The sequence below is a fragment of the Papio anubis genome, chromosome 3 (genome assembly GCF_008728515.1).
Source record: "Papio anubis isolate 15944 chromosome 3, Panubis1.0, whole genome shotgun sequence".
Classification (NCBI taxonomy): domain Eukaryota; kingdom Metazoa; phylum Chordata; class Mammalia; order Primates; family Cercopithecidae; genus Papio; species Papio anubis.
Genome location: NC_044978.1, coordinates 139,235,088 through 139,249,815, shown reverse-complemented (window position 1 = coordinate 139,249,815; position 14,728 = coordinate 139,235,088). Strand labels below are relative to the sequence as shown.

The 14,728-nt window shown below is 38.2% G+C and overlaps 1 protein-coding gene across 2 annotated transcripts in view; it reads left to right on the top strand.

Moving 5' to 3' along the window:
- The window catches only part of UNC5C (unc-5 netrin receptor C), a 381,402-nt gene that overhangs the window by 255,925 nt on the left and 110,749 nt on the right, over positions 1 to 14,728 (top strand). The gene's annotated exons all lie outside the window — the stretch shown is intronic.

Genomic DNA, 14,728 nt, shown 5'->3' with positions numbered 1-14,728 from the left:
TAGCTTCAGTTATGACCAGCAACAGGTCAAGTGCTTGAAAACCTCATGTGGTTTGCGTTGGACAGATAGGCTCCAGAATAATAATAATGATAATAATGGAAGTGCTGTTTCAATCATGTATTATATATTAGATCATTCAGTCTTTGCAAGGACTCTATGTAATGAGTGCTATTATTATTCCCATTTTATAGATGAGGAAATTGAGAGCAAAGGGAGATTAAAAATTGCCTGAGGTTTTACAGTTGGTATATGGAGCAGTGAGTCAGGCCAGCATCCAAGTCCATGTGTTTAACCAGCACGCTGGGTACAAAGAAGGGAGGAGAAAACAAGGATTTCTAGATCAGCTGGCAATTCACAAAAACATCTTATTCCCTACATGCATAGTATGCATAATGTTTATAACTGGTGCAACATCTCACGCTTGTAATCCTAGCACTTTGGGAGGCCAAGGCGGGAGGATCACTTGCGCACAGGAGTTTGAGACCAGCCTAGGCATAGCAAGACCTCGTCTCTAATAAAAGTAAAAAAAAAAAATTAACCAAGTGTGATGGTGTGCACCTGTGATCCCAGCTTGGGATACTACTCTCAACCCAGAGGCTGAGGCAGGAGGATCCCTTGAGCTCATGAAGTTGAGGCTGCAGTGAGCCATGATCACACCACTGCACTCCAGCCTGGGTGACAGTGAGATCCTGTCTCAAAAAAAAAAAAAAAAAAAAATTATAAGCTCACTATTAGTTATAATATAGAAGCATAAAAGGACTTTGGCTTCCTACCTCTCTTCTTATTGCTTGGTCTGCTCTAAACACACCCATTTCCTTGTTTCAAGAATGCAATAGATTCATTCCACATATAGGCTGTTTGCAAGAACTGTGTCTTCCCACTTGGAACATTTTACCCTAGGTCTAAAACTGCCTTACTTTCTTCTTTCATTCAGATATATACTGAGATGTCACTCCTACAGACGGGTCTGTCTATCCAGACCTCAACCCTGTCACTCGCCTAATCCTAATCCTAAACCTGCTTTATTGTTCTCCATAACGTTTTTCTTCATCATTATTTGTTTTCTTTTGAGTTAACCATCTGCCATAGCAGAATGTAAGCTTCACAAGGACAGAGCCATTCTTTTCTTCCTTGTTGTCTCCAGTGCCTAAAAGATGTCCCTTGCCTGTGGGTGGTGATAAATAAATTAAAACATAAATAAATGAAATAGAATTAAATTGAAAGCACGTGGCCGGGTGTGGTGGCTCACACCTGTAATCCCAGCACTTTGTGAGGCCAAGGCAGGCGGATCACAAGGTCAGGAGATCGAGACCATCCTGGCTAACACAGTGAAAACCCTTCTCTACCAAAAATACAAAAAAATTAGCCAGGCGTGGGGGCAGGCACCTGTAGTCCCAGCTACTCGGAAGGCTGAGGCAGGAGAATGGCGTGAACCCGGGAGGCGGAGCTTGCAGTGAGCCGAAATTGCGCCACTGCACTCCAGCCTGGGCGACAGAGTGAGACTCCGTCTCAAAAAAAAAAAAAAAAAAAAAAAAAAAAAAAGCACATGATGGGGAAAAGCACTGATACTATTCAATGCGAATCATTTGTTCATTTAATAAAAATGCTTTTTTCCCCAAGGAATTCTAGAACATCAAGTAGCTGGACGTGATTGCCTCTGCGCTCACACTCGTCTCACCCCCATGGCACTCTTGTACTTACTATGTTTCTGCATAGCACTTCTCACCTTCGAACCATCATACATTTACTTATTTATTAGTTAATCATTTGTGTTCTGTCCCCCTCACCCCCTTAGAAAGTAAGGTCCACATAGGCAAAGATTTGGGTTTGTTTTTTTCACTGATGAATTCAAAACGCCTAGGGTGATTCCTGTCACAATGTAGGGACTTAAGAAATATCATAAAGGAATGAATGAATTGACATTTCTATATTTAAGTATCTCCAGTTAAATATGTATGTAATCTCATGAATTATTATGTTGGTTCACATGTACAGAAGTCCTGACTTGTGGCCTTGTGTGTTACTTTTTTATTTTCTACCCGTCTACCCTACTTGGCATAAAACAAAATTAATTACATAATTTCACAAAAATAATGCATTTCTTTAAACAAGCATCCTGAAAGATGTAGGTCATGCTATAAAGAGTTCTAGTAGCCTAATGTCAAATGTCTTGGTAGAATTCAGTAGGCTGCCCTGTACGCCAGAATAGATGGCATTTTTACTAAGGTACATTTCTGAGTTCTGGTATGATACAACCATTAAAGCCCACATTAATCCAGTTATAAGTAATGGAGGCCATATTTTGAATTGGATAAGATTAAATATATACTTTAGACATTTTTAGATAAGGGAAAAATGTTTAAAGAATAAATTAATCCCCTTGTTTCATATAAATTTTAAGAGTTGTATTAGTTTATCAGGTTATTCCTATTTCAAGATTAAATATTATAATGTATACCTGATTGTGTCAGTACATATTTTTTCAAACATATATGCTTTTGTAGATGGTCAGAAGTTCCCAAGTTTCATGAATGCCCCCACAGATTCATAGGCATTTATAGCTCGTATTTATTCTGAGAAGTAGACAACAGATTTATAGAACACAGTCTCATAAGTCATATTTTGGGGGGAATCATCTATACATATGTTACAGGCAGGGCTGGTAACACACTGGACAAAAATGTGTTGTTAAAGTATGTGTTGTGCTATATGAAAAGTGAAGTTTATGGCTCAAATGCTTATTTGCAAGAAAACAGCTTGTCTGCAATCATTGCATTCTTTTTTTTGTACTCTGAGAAAAAAGCCTTAGCTTTTTGGTATGTCAGGTTCCTCATCCATAAAGCTGGCATATTTCTTATTATTTATCCCTAAGACATACCTTAAAAAATATTGCGATGACATATAATCACTTTTTTTCTGAAACTAAAGATGCAGTGTGAATATAAAAGAGCGGCTTGTATGGATTTTTTTTTCTTCCTCTTTTCTGTAGTGGATGTCATTTGGAGTGCTAGCTGAAATATTTATTTTTTTAAAAAAACTCTTTAACAAGACTATCTGAATACAAATGTGTTTGTCCTATAAATGCCCAAAAGTCAAGAAATAACGAAGAATGGCTGAAATTGTCCTCCCTTCTGAAGAGGCTTTGTTCCCTGGAATTTCTCCCATTTAAATGATCTCAGTGCAGTAAGTGATAGCCAGGACTTGGCACGACTGAAGAAATTACCAAGCTTACCCTTCTGCTGACTTGCTGCAGATCATTCTAACTTCTCTTCCTGGTTATGAGTTATGATATTATGAAAGTGTTTGTGGTAAATTCCTAAGAGAGAACAAAAACTTTATCCCTTACAAAAGCAAAATGAGATTATAAAATAACAGGAAAAAAATCAAAATCGATTGTCTTTATTCTTTCTTCTTTAGTCTCTGTCCTAGTAGCCAACATTTATGATATGCTTACTGTATGCCTAACTCTGTTATAAGACCCTTGTTCATGTTAACTGTCATAATCCTCATACGACATCCTATGAAGTAAGTTCTGTTATCTTCATTCTGTAAATAACAAAACAGAATCATGGAAATATTAGCTAACTTGCCCATGTCACTTGTTTAGGAAACACTGAATCTGAGTTTTAAACAAACTTTTCTCTTTGTAGTCTAGTTCATTGTACACAGTTGCAAAAACATATAACAATTCTTGACTTTTCAAACTATAGAGGGAACTGCATATAGTTGATTTTTGTTTGTTTTATTGTTTACAATATTTGAGAAGGAAAGATAAGTTTAAAAAAAAAAACCACCAAACTTTTTATTAATTTAATTTGTTTTTTTAGAGACAGGGTCTTTCTTGTCACCCAAACTGGACTGCAGTGGCATGAGCATAGTTCACTGCACCCTTAACTTTCTGGGCTCAAGCAATCTTCCCACCTCAGCCTCCCTAGTGTCTGGGACTACAGATACCTGCTTCCATACTCTGCTAGTTTTTGTATCTTTTGTAGAGATGGGGGTTCTTTGTTGCTCAGCTTGGTTTCAAATTCCCTGGCCTCAAGCGATCCCCAACCTTGGCCTCTCGAAGTTCTGGTATTAGAGATATTAGCCACTGCACCCAGCTTCAATCTTTAAAATATTCTATATTATTTATATTTACAAACCACAGTAAGAGATGCTTAGCATAATAATATTTTTCTTCATTTTTAAAAATTCCAGCAAAAAATCAGATACTCTATTCCTGGAAAAGAAAACCATAGCTAACATTTCAGGGTTCTATGGCATTAAGTCAGGCATTTTTCACTTCTAATAAATGCCCAAAGCTCTGAAGGCTAATCTAGTTCTTCCAAAATATGCTTCACTGGTTGGTTCACAGCAGTTATTTCCTGTTAACAGAGAGATTTGGTGATTTAAGCATAAATTCTACTCTGCTATGACAACATAATTAGCTCTTTCCATCATTATTGGAAGAAAGATACATTTTTCCCCCCTTTGAGAACACAGCATTATTATTTTGAGTGACCATGAAATTATTTGTTAGAGGAGCACTTTGAAAATATATTAAAAGTTTAAAAAAAAAATTAGGATGTGTTAATCACCATTGTTCATTGAGTGTGTAAAAGAATTAACTGAAAAGCACTTGAAAGTATGAAAATGTGAATCATAGTACAGCAGCTGTATTTGCTTAATGCAGGGTCAGGCCTAGGTCAGAAAGTGAATACGTTGGCCAGCAGCAGATAACAACATGAAGCTCTTCTAAGTACAGAATTTCCAAAGATCAAGAGCCATTTTGTCAAGACCAGTTCAATTTGGGAAGCAAGAAGTTTATTTCTGATATTTGGAGTTCGGCTTCTCAGTAAAATTTAAAGAAATAAATATCAGTACAACCATCAACTCTGTGAACACTTGACAGCAATGCTACTTTGGGGGCTGAATGAAGTGGGTATGTAAATGAGTACATTGATAGAGGACTCTTTATGTAACTGCACTGTCCTAGGTTTGTTATGTATGTTACCTTTTAAAATCTTCACAGTAATCCTATACAATATGTACTAGAATTGTCTTCATTTTATGGATGAAGAAATGAATACATAGCAACCTCAGTTAAGTACAGAACTAGGATTAAACTATGGCAGAGCAGATCCAGGCTCCATGCTTGTAACAACCACAGTAGGATAATGACCCCCAAAGGCATCAGGTCCTAATCTCTGGAATTTGTAAATTTTACCTTATGTGGAAAAAGGATCTTTGCAGATTTGGTTAAGGATCTTGAGATGTAGAGATTTTCCTAGATTGCCCAGGTGGGCTTTAAAGGTCATCACAAATGCCTTGTAAGAGAAGGACAAAGGGAGATTGACACAGATTGAAGAAGAGAATGCAGTGTAACCACAGAGGTAGAGACTAGAGGGATGTAACCACAAGCCAAGGAATGCCATCAGCCACTGGAATCTGGGAGAGGCAAGTCATGATCTCTCCCTAGGAACCTCCAGAGGGAGCGCATAGTCCTGCTGTCCCTTTGATTATGGCTCAGTGAAACTGATTTCAAATATTTGGCCTTTAGAACTGCAAGTGAATATATTTCTGTTATTTTAAGTTTGTGGAAATTTCCACTGGAAACACAACGGCTATGCGGCATCCATTTTCCAGCAAATTCACATCATGGAGTAACCCACTTCTAAATAGCTGGTGAGCTTAAACAAGTGAGTTAGTCTCTCACAGTTCTAGTTATATAATCTGTAAAGTGAGGCAGTTGGACTTTGTGACTTGTAAGACATTTTATAGTTATACATCATAACGGAAATTGTTTCCAGGCCTTCAGCAAAGGGAATTGCCAGATTATTTTGGGAATTGAATTTAACTCAGCATTTACTAAGGAGCTACTATGTACTCAGCACAAAACACCAAGATTTATTTGATCTCAAATAATTTTTAAAATTTTAAAATGTAGCATTCAAGGCTGGGATTAAGTTTGTTTTTTGAAGTAAAACTAAGCAGTAACATGATATCAAATAGAAACATGGCCATAACTGTGCAGAGACACATTCCACATCAGGAGTTTCTGTGCAGTGAACTCTAGGCTGAGCATGCAAATTCATTGCATCTTGCTTGTTAACTCTTGCTCCGCTGTGGCCTCCCAGAGTCCTGTGTTGGAGCAGATCCTGAAGCTAAATCCAGACTCTGGAGAAAATATCATGGTCAATTAGGTATAGACACATGAGCTGGAAAGGAATGCAGTGGTTCCAAATGTTTGCCATTCCTACTCTAAAGCACAATAATTAAGATCATAACCACTCTTAACAGTTTCCTGCTGTACCTGAAAGAGCTTCAGGTTTTTCTTCAAAGCAATTGTAGAAATGACAATATTGGTTCCAAAAAGAATGAAGGGACATTTTAATCTAAGTAATCATCAAGAATTACAGAAATGACTGCAAAGTGTCTTTTGAGCCATCAAGACACTTTTTCTTTTCCTAACTCAGACGCTATGGGTTTGCATTTATTAAAAATGTCAACTAATCTTCTGACGTGCCCACATTTATTGCCTAACATTCCTTCTGAAAGTAGGTAAAGGAATATAAGTGAATAATTATAAAATACTAATTTATGAAATGTTATGTGTGCAACCTACTAACAAAAACAGCTTTACTCACCAATGTCTCTTGTTGGCTTTCTTAGTTAAGTGTCTGAAAGTCAGAAGCAAAAGGCTCTGGGGATTTTCTCTGAGGTGAGAGAGAGGCCACAAGAAATATTAACGTAACTTGACACTTTCAGCATTGAACTTTCTGGACCATTGGTCTCAAAGTAGCAGTCCACAGGCCCAATATGGCATCCCACCTTTTTGGTTTAGTCCTCAAAATGTTGGCCCACACAAGTATTTTGATAAAGTGTTAAGTAGCTGACAACATATACAGTTAGAAAAAAAAAATCTCATAAAAATCCACATTACCAACTTCTGTTAGTCATCAAATATAGGGTCTGTAGCCTGTTGAACCTGCACTGCTATTGGCAACAGGCAGCCAGAGCTAAGTAACAAGAGTAAAGAGAAAGCTGATTGATTGGTTTTGTACCCATGTCTCCATTAACAGTTAGAAAATAAAAGACAACCCAGGTAGGTGTCATGTTTCAAGAAAAAAAAAATCTTATGCCTAGCTTTCTCCCATTTGTTACCTGTATGGCCTCTGGAGACATATGAAACTCAAGTCCTGTGCTAGACAATGTCAACCATCAACTAGTACAAAAGTGAGCTCTGGGACACTGTGGAAACACCAACAGGGACACACTGTAAACCAGGCTTTTAGAGCCACAATGCAGAAGCAGATCTGCATGGCTCCCCACAGCCTCCTACAGTGTCCACATTGCCATACATATCTTGGTGTTCCATAATCAATGAATCAATTCATCAACCAGTGCTTCTCAGATTTTAATGCTGTGCAGAAAACACACCTGTGGAGTTTGTTAAAACTGTAGATTCTCAGGGCCCAACCTGAGTGTGGAATCTGCATTTTAATCAAGCACAGCAGGGTAATAGCTGCATATCTCTTTACGAAACATCACCTTCAAGTATTGGCCCTCCCAATTGCTTTGTCTCATTGGTTATGTTTATTCTGATTAGTAGTGATAACAGTAAATGTATAGCCTAATAAAATTTATTAATACTTTGGGGGAAAAGTACAGTGGGGGATTATTATCTTTTGGGCACTTACTATATGCTAGGCATGTGCTTAGAATTTTATAGGTGACCCTTCCTATATAACCCTGTGAAATTATACCCAGTTATCAGCTGATGAAGTAACTAAGGCAGGAAGAGGCTAAGCAATGTGCTCAAGGTTAAATGGATAGTCAAGTGGCAGAGTCAGGACCTAAACCCAGGATTGTGTATGCCAAAACCTTGCTCTCAGCCACAGTGTTAGCCTACCCCGTGGCTTTCAGACCTTTTTGACTTACAATAAAAAATAGGTTGATATCATGATCTACTAGACACATACCCACATCCTTACACACAGAGACATATGAATGTACATACACATACACATCTATAAGACTATGTATATCTTGATAACTTTTGTTTATTCCGTTTCATACTTTTTAATGCTAGGTTTTAATCCACTGAATAGATTTTATAACCCTCTTAAGGGTCATGACACTCAGTTTGAAAAACAGCAATAAACCTGAAATTCCAAAAGAACAATAAGGAATATTAGATACTATAGTTTATGGACCGTATGGCCAAGGTGTGTGTGTGAGCATGATGTGTACAAAATTTTTGCAGATGAGTAATCACTTCTCATTCCAGAACTCTCTGAGTAATAATAAATGTAATTATAACAATTTATTACATATGTTGTGCTTTATAATTTTCCAAACTTTTCAGATTCATTATCTATTTTAATATTCACAAAACCTGATGAAGTCTAAAAAACAACAACAGTAATAATGTAACATATCACTTATATCTTATTCTGTGGAATTTAAGGATTTAGGTTTCCACTAGGATAGTCTACTGAAATATACCCATTGAAGAATTACTTACTTCATAATATCGGTCTATCACATCACCAATATTTTGTTTTCTTAAAAAAAGTTATTCTATGCTTAATGATGGATAGAAAAAAATAAAAAATATTTTATTCTAATAAATCTTTCTGCATAATGAAGTACCTTTGGTGAGATAATACATATTTTTAATAAATGTAAATCATTTTTAAATTGGAATAAAAACATGCTTATCTTCTTCAAGGCAATAGTATCCACCACCTGCCCGCTTAGCTACCACAGGGAGATCTTTTTGCTGATATTTTGTCCTAGTCTTCTAAAATCAGCAGGGCTCAAAGGTGGAGAGGTGTTAGTATGACCCATGATACTAGAGCCTCCACTTTCCTATTATAGGCATCACTGATTGTTTTCAGACAGTAACAGGCAGAGGTGCTCAAGAAATGGCACTGGGAAGAGACAGGATGTTCTGCCCCTTTTGTAAATATGCACGTTGACATGATGGGCTTCCTTCCACACTGTTTTGGGTAGGCATTTCCCTCCCCTATCCTCTCTGTCCTATGGATACGGTTGCCAAAATAATTCTTAGTGCATTTACAATCACCGGGGCCTGAATTTTCTTCTGCTTTTGTGGAGTATATTATATTACTCTCCAGGATTTATACAAAGAATTTGCTAATTTTTTAAAATATTAAATTTCTGTAACTCACTTCTCTCCCTAGTTTCTAACTCTTACACACACCTGTAGATCCAAGTGTCCAAAAAGTTCTGTGAAAGTTGTTCTGAGGGGAATATTATATGCTGTTGTCTTCAAAGATGTATCAACTCCTTGACTTTTGAAACAATTTCTTCTATTATTTCTCTTAGACACATATTTGCAACCAAGAAGTACCTTATTCCACAAAGGATAAGCTTTCCCCCCTAAAATGTATATTTAAAATCTTAGTCGGTTCAGTAATAGGTCCTTACAGCAAAAGCATCCTTCAGAATTATCTAGTAATTCATTTTCATTTCGTAAATATGGAAAATGAAGGCCAGAAAATCTATCTCCCAGTGAGTCTTCTTTTCTGCTAACCGCATTGTCAAAAAGCAGAGCTAATGTTTGCAGAATGCCATGAATTCATGTATTCTGTATCACAGCTAATTTGTAACCACAGTATATTGTGCAAAAAAAAAATCATTGAAAGCATCAAAATTCTACCCCCAATAAATGAGACTCTGTGTGCACATGTGTGTGTCCAAAGGGACTTTCTTTGGTTATGTATAAATGGAAAATAGAAATCTATATTGTTTCAGGTCTGATTCTACATCTGCTAATTGGATTTCAGTGTATGGATTTAGTAAGCCAATATTCATGTTCTTAAGTAAACATCTCTCTGAATGCATACATATGACGATAGCTTTTAATTGGCAGAATCAATGACTAAGTTAGATGCATATCAAGTTGAATTTGCGAAAGTAATCTAGGTTATTAATGAAAGGACTTCATACTTATTTTAGTAATAGTCTTATAACTAATGGAAAGAAAGCAGAATGTAGAATCCTAAAGGTCTTCCAAGGGCAGAAATTCGTCTTTTTTTTTTTCTGACAGGAATGGCCACATTATTCTGAACCATTCTGTTTTACATCTAATTCCTAGCTGACAAGTGTCCGTTTTTCATTCTTATTCATTCGTCACCCTTGTGTTCACTCTGCCTGCAAGGCAACCGGCCTGCCTTCTATCACATCTCTCCAAATGATGAAAGATATGCTTAAAATCTTATCTACCCTCCCCTCACAGAGTAGCGAGGAGGTGTGCTGAAATGAGCGGCTTCCGTGCTGCACGGCCGCGATATACCCTATGCTCATTACACAATCTGAAAGCCAGAGAGGTTTTACGGCAGGAATTAGAAGTGTTTTTCAGGAAGAAGTATTGCCTTGTGGGGGGTTAAGTGTGAGATCATTCTAGAAATTAGATAAACTTTATATAGAGCTTAAAGCCAACCCCTTAAAATAATTCTGTGGTATTCAATGATGGTTTATTAAGCCTGTCTCTGGAAGTAGATGCCTGTATCCATCGCCATTCTCAATTAGGAAACAAACGTCTACATAAAATACGCCTTCCTATGGCAAGAATTAGAAAACTGTGCCAAAAATTGCACCATATTCTGAGAAGAATTACAGCATGCTGCACTCAAACCCGTTGCCCGTTAATGGTGCTACTAACTTCTGTCACCTTAAAATTTTGGAAAAGAGTAGTAGATACCGTTGGGACTCAGAAAACAATACCCCAAAATGAAGGCCCCGGAAGCAAAAGTTTTTCTCTGACCTTCTCCTGCCCTCCTGTCTCTCAGTCCCTTCTTCCCCAAGGCCAGCTATGGAAAAGACAATCCCTCTTTCCTCCAGGCGAGTCATAGAAACCCCCTTAGTCCAAAACCAGCCACAAAACTGAAAAATATTATTCTAAATTTCCAACCTCCTTTTTGTGTAAAAAGTGACCATAAAAAATTCATCTAACCTACCTTGTATGATCATAGGTCATCAGACCCCCATTCCAGAGAGGGCCCTGCCTGACACCCAGGAGAAGGAAGGAATGAATGCTCAGAGAGGCCAGGAAGAATCTAGACCCACAGTCTTGCCGGGTCTCTCCACTCAGTCTATTAACATTAGGTCAGATCCTTTTTGTCCGATCATATTTCTACACACTGTCCAGTTTTTGTTGAATGGAAGCATCAAAATGGGCAATTATCCCTGGATCTTTATGTCTTCATTCCAAAGGCTCCCATGTGTACATGTTAAGTAAAATTTGTCTGTCTTCTCTCCAAATAATCTGCCTTTTGTGACTTAGTTGGTTTTCCACTGAACCTTCAGAGGGCAAAGGAGAACTTTTCCCTCTGCTCCCACAGTACCCAGAATGGTCATTTCCCCACTTCCTGGCCACTCCTCATCACAGCTTGGCTTCTGCTCCCCCTCACTCCTAAACTTCCCAGACCAATGATTTCTCTCCTGTGAGTGCTTCTGAGTCCTTCACTGCATTTCTCCTATTGACCTCCCCACTTTTTAAAACTTTATTTTCCTCTTGGATGCTCTGACACTAACTTCCTTGGGTTTTCTCCTACCGCTTTTTTCACTCTATATCATTGGATGACAGCTTTTCCTCTTGAATGTCACTGTCCTCTTTTTTTTTTTTTATGCTGTAGTCTCTCCCTGGTGATGCCATCTATTTCCAGTGCTTCAGCAATTGCCTAGTTGGTGAAGCACAAGAAATCCTACCAGGCCTTCTTTTCCAAGCTCTAGACCTGTGGTTCTCAACTGGGGTGGGGGGGGGGGTGACTTTTCCCTTTAGGGGACATCTGGCATTGTCTGAAGGCACTATTTTGTTAAGGTTGGGATGGGGCTCTAGTGGCATCTAGCAGGTAGAGTCTGGGGATGTTGCTAAGCATCCTGCTGTGCAAAGAACAACTACCACAAGGAATTACCCAGTCCCCAAAATTAATAGGGTTAAGGTTTAGGAACCATGATCTGGACTACTAGACTTTTCAGTTTGAATGTTTCACAGATATGCCAAACCTAACATGTACCAATATGAATTTATCTTTCTCTCTGCTTCCCTGCCGAACTTGATACTCAGTGTTCATACCAAGTTAACAATGCAGTAGCTAAGAATATAACATTATTCTTGCCTTCTGGCACTCTCCAAATACCTACATCTTCTTCAAGGTATGATCTATTTATTTCTAGAATTACTTCCTCCTCTTCCTGTCCACTACACTAGCTGAGTTCAGGACCCCATCATCCCTCATGGTTTATTCAAATGAGTCCCCAACTAACTTCGGGCTCCTCACCACCGCCTCCCTCCATCAGTCACCCTGATGGATACTCTTGGTCTCTGACCTCACTCCTTTGAGGGTTTGCCATTCCATAGCATGACAGAAAGGCTTTTCATAAGCACACCTCAGCTTACCTTTCTAGTTTTCTTTCTGTGTCTTGTACATCTTCATCCAAAGTACCTAATAAAATGTCTACCATATGGAGACAATGAATAAATGTTAAATGAAATTTCTCTAGTTAAATACATATATGCCTTTTTCTTGTTCTTAGCCCTCATTTTGTGATATCTTGGTTAATTTAAATTAGAGTGAGTCCGTATGTTATTTAATTTGAGAACTCATTCCAGTTATTATGTCTTTGCCCAACCCCATATCAGGCAGAAGTTCCTCAGAATTATTTTTTACAAACAAGATAAATCTTGTCAAGAACATTTTAGCCCATAAATGATATTCACTGCTGCTCTTTTTATTGGTATCTGGTGTTTCATCAAATTTTATCTCAGTGCAGATAAAAAAACCAAGAGAAGCCACCACATCAGAAGAGAAAATTTTTAATGTTTCCATTGGAAGAATACGAATTAACCAAAAGAGATGTCAGGGGGATGTGTGGGGTGGCAAAATGTAGAAAATCTGTATCAGCAGGTTCTAAGGCAGCCATTGATTATTATGCTGTGATGCTCCAGGTAATTTGGTCAACATGTGTTTTGGATGTAAGACAATGGCATGGTTTAGATAACTTTAAAGTTACGATAACTCTGTGGATTCCAAATGTTCATTTCTTTTTGTCATTGTTGTTGTTGAGATGAGGTCTCACTCTTTCACCCAGCCTGGAGTAAAGTGGTGCAATCTCAGCTCACTGCAACCTCTGCCTCCTGGGTTCAAGCAATTCTTATCCCTCAGCTTCCCAAGTAGCTGGGACGACAGTCGCACACCACCACGCCCAGCTAATTTTTGTATTTTTAGTAGAGACTGGGTTTCACCATGTTGGCCAGGCTGGTCTCAAACTTCTGACCTCAGGTGATTCACCTGCCTTGGCTTCCCAAATTACTGGGATTATAGGCATAAGCCACTGTGCGTGGCCCCAAATGTTCATTTCTACAATATACTCAATGTCTTGACAATCAAATCAGAAGCATTTTTCTGATAGAAATTCTGTCACATTTGGAGGTCTCTTGTCTTGCCTCAGACCCTCATAGATCTATAATTTTCTCACAACCCTTATAATCTTGAGGGTTTTCTTCTGCCGAGAATTTCAACAATACGGCACGTGTGTAACAATGCAGTCTTTTCTTAGTGCATTTTTCCAGGTGCTTTCTGGTAGAGCTCTATTAGGGATATACTTCAGAGCAGGGGTCCCAACCCCTGGGCTGAGAACTGGTACTGGTCTGTGGTCTGTTAGGAGCTGGTCGCACAGCAGGAGGTGAGTGGCAGGCTAGTGAGCATTAGGGTAACACCTGAGCTCTGCCTCCTGTCAGATCAGTGGCAGCATTAGCTTCTCATAGGAGCATGAACCCTATGTGAACTACGGATGCGAAGGATCTAGGTTGCACACTCCTTATGAGAATCAAACTAAGGTCTGATGATCTGAGGTGGAACAGTTTCATCCCAAAGCCATCCCCACCACGCCCCACCCCAACGGTCAGTGGAAAAACTGTCTTCCATGAAACCAGTCCCTAGTGTCGAAAAGGTTGGGGACCACTGCTCTAGGGTCTTCAGGTTTCCACTCATTAGTTCAATCCACTGCAATGCTGCTTTCAGATTCTTACATCTTTATCAGGGACCTGGGATGACAGAACAGAGGCATTAATTTTTTATTAAAATTCACTGGGTACAATTCTAATAACTTTTTATTGAAAGGAACTGAACCGTACATGCATGAAATAAAATTTTTGTAGACTTTTAAAAAAATGCTGCTTCAAAATTCTATGACTAAATTAATTTTTTAACTTTAGAAATTAGATTAAATGTATACAGAGTTTAAAGCCAAACCATTAAAACAAAATAATTATATGGTATTCAGTGATTATTTAGTTACACCCATCTCTTGAAGTATGTGCCTCTGATGTGTTTAAAATGACAAACTGGCTTCTAACATTTCTGTGCCCATCTAACAACAGTTTGTAAAACTCAGCTGCATATCCCTATGTCAACTATAACTAGATAAATACATAATTAGGTACCTGGGATATCTGAGCAGAAATGACTAGGCTTCCAATTGCTGAATGGCTATATGATTAAATGTAGTGATATCTTGGGACTCTTCTCCATTCTCTTTTCTCTGCCTTGTACTTGAGGCTCCTGAAGAAATTATGTTTCTTCCTTACAGATTCCAGCATTCTGTTTTCCACTTTGTTTTTTTATTATTATTATTATACTTTAAGTTCTAGGGTACATGTGCACAATGTGCAGGTTTGTTACATATGTATACATGTGCCATGTTGGTGTGCTGC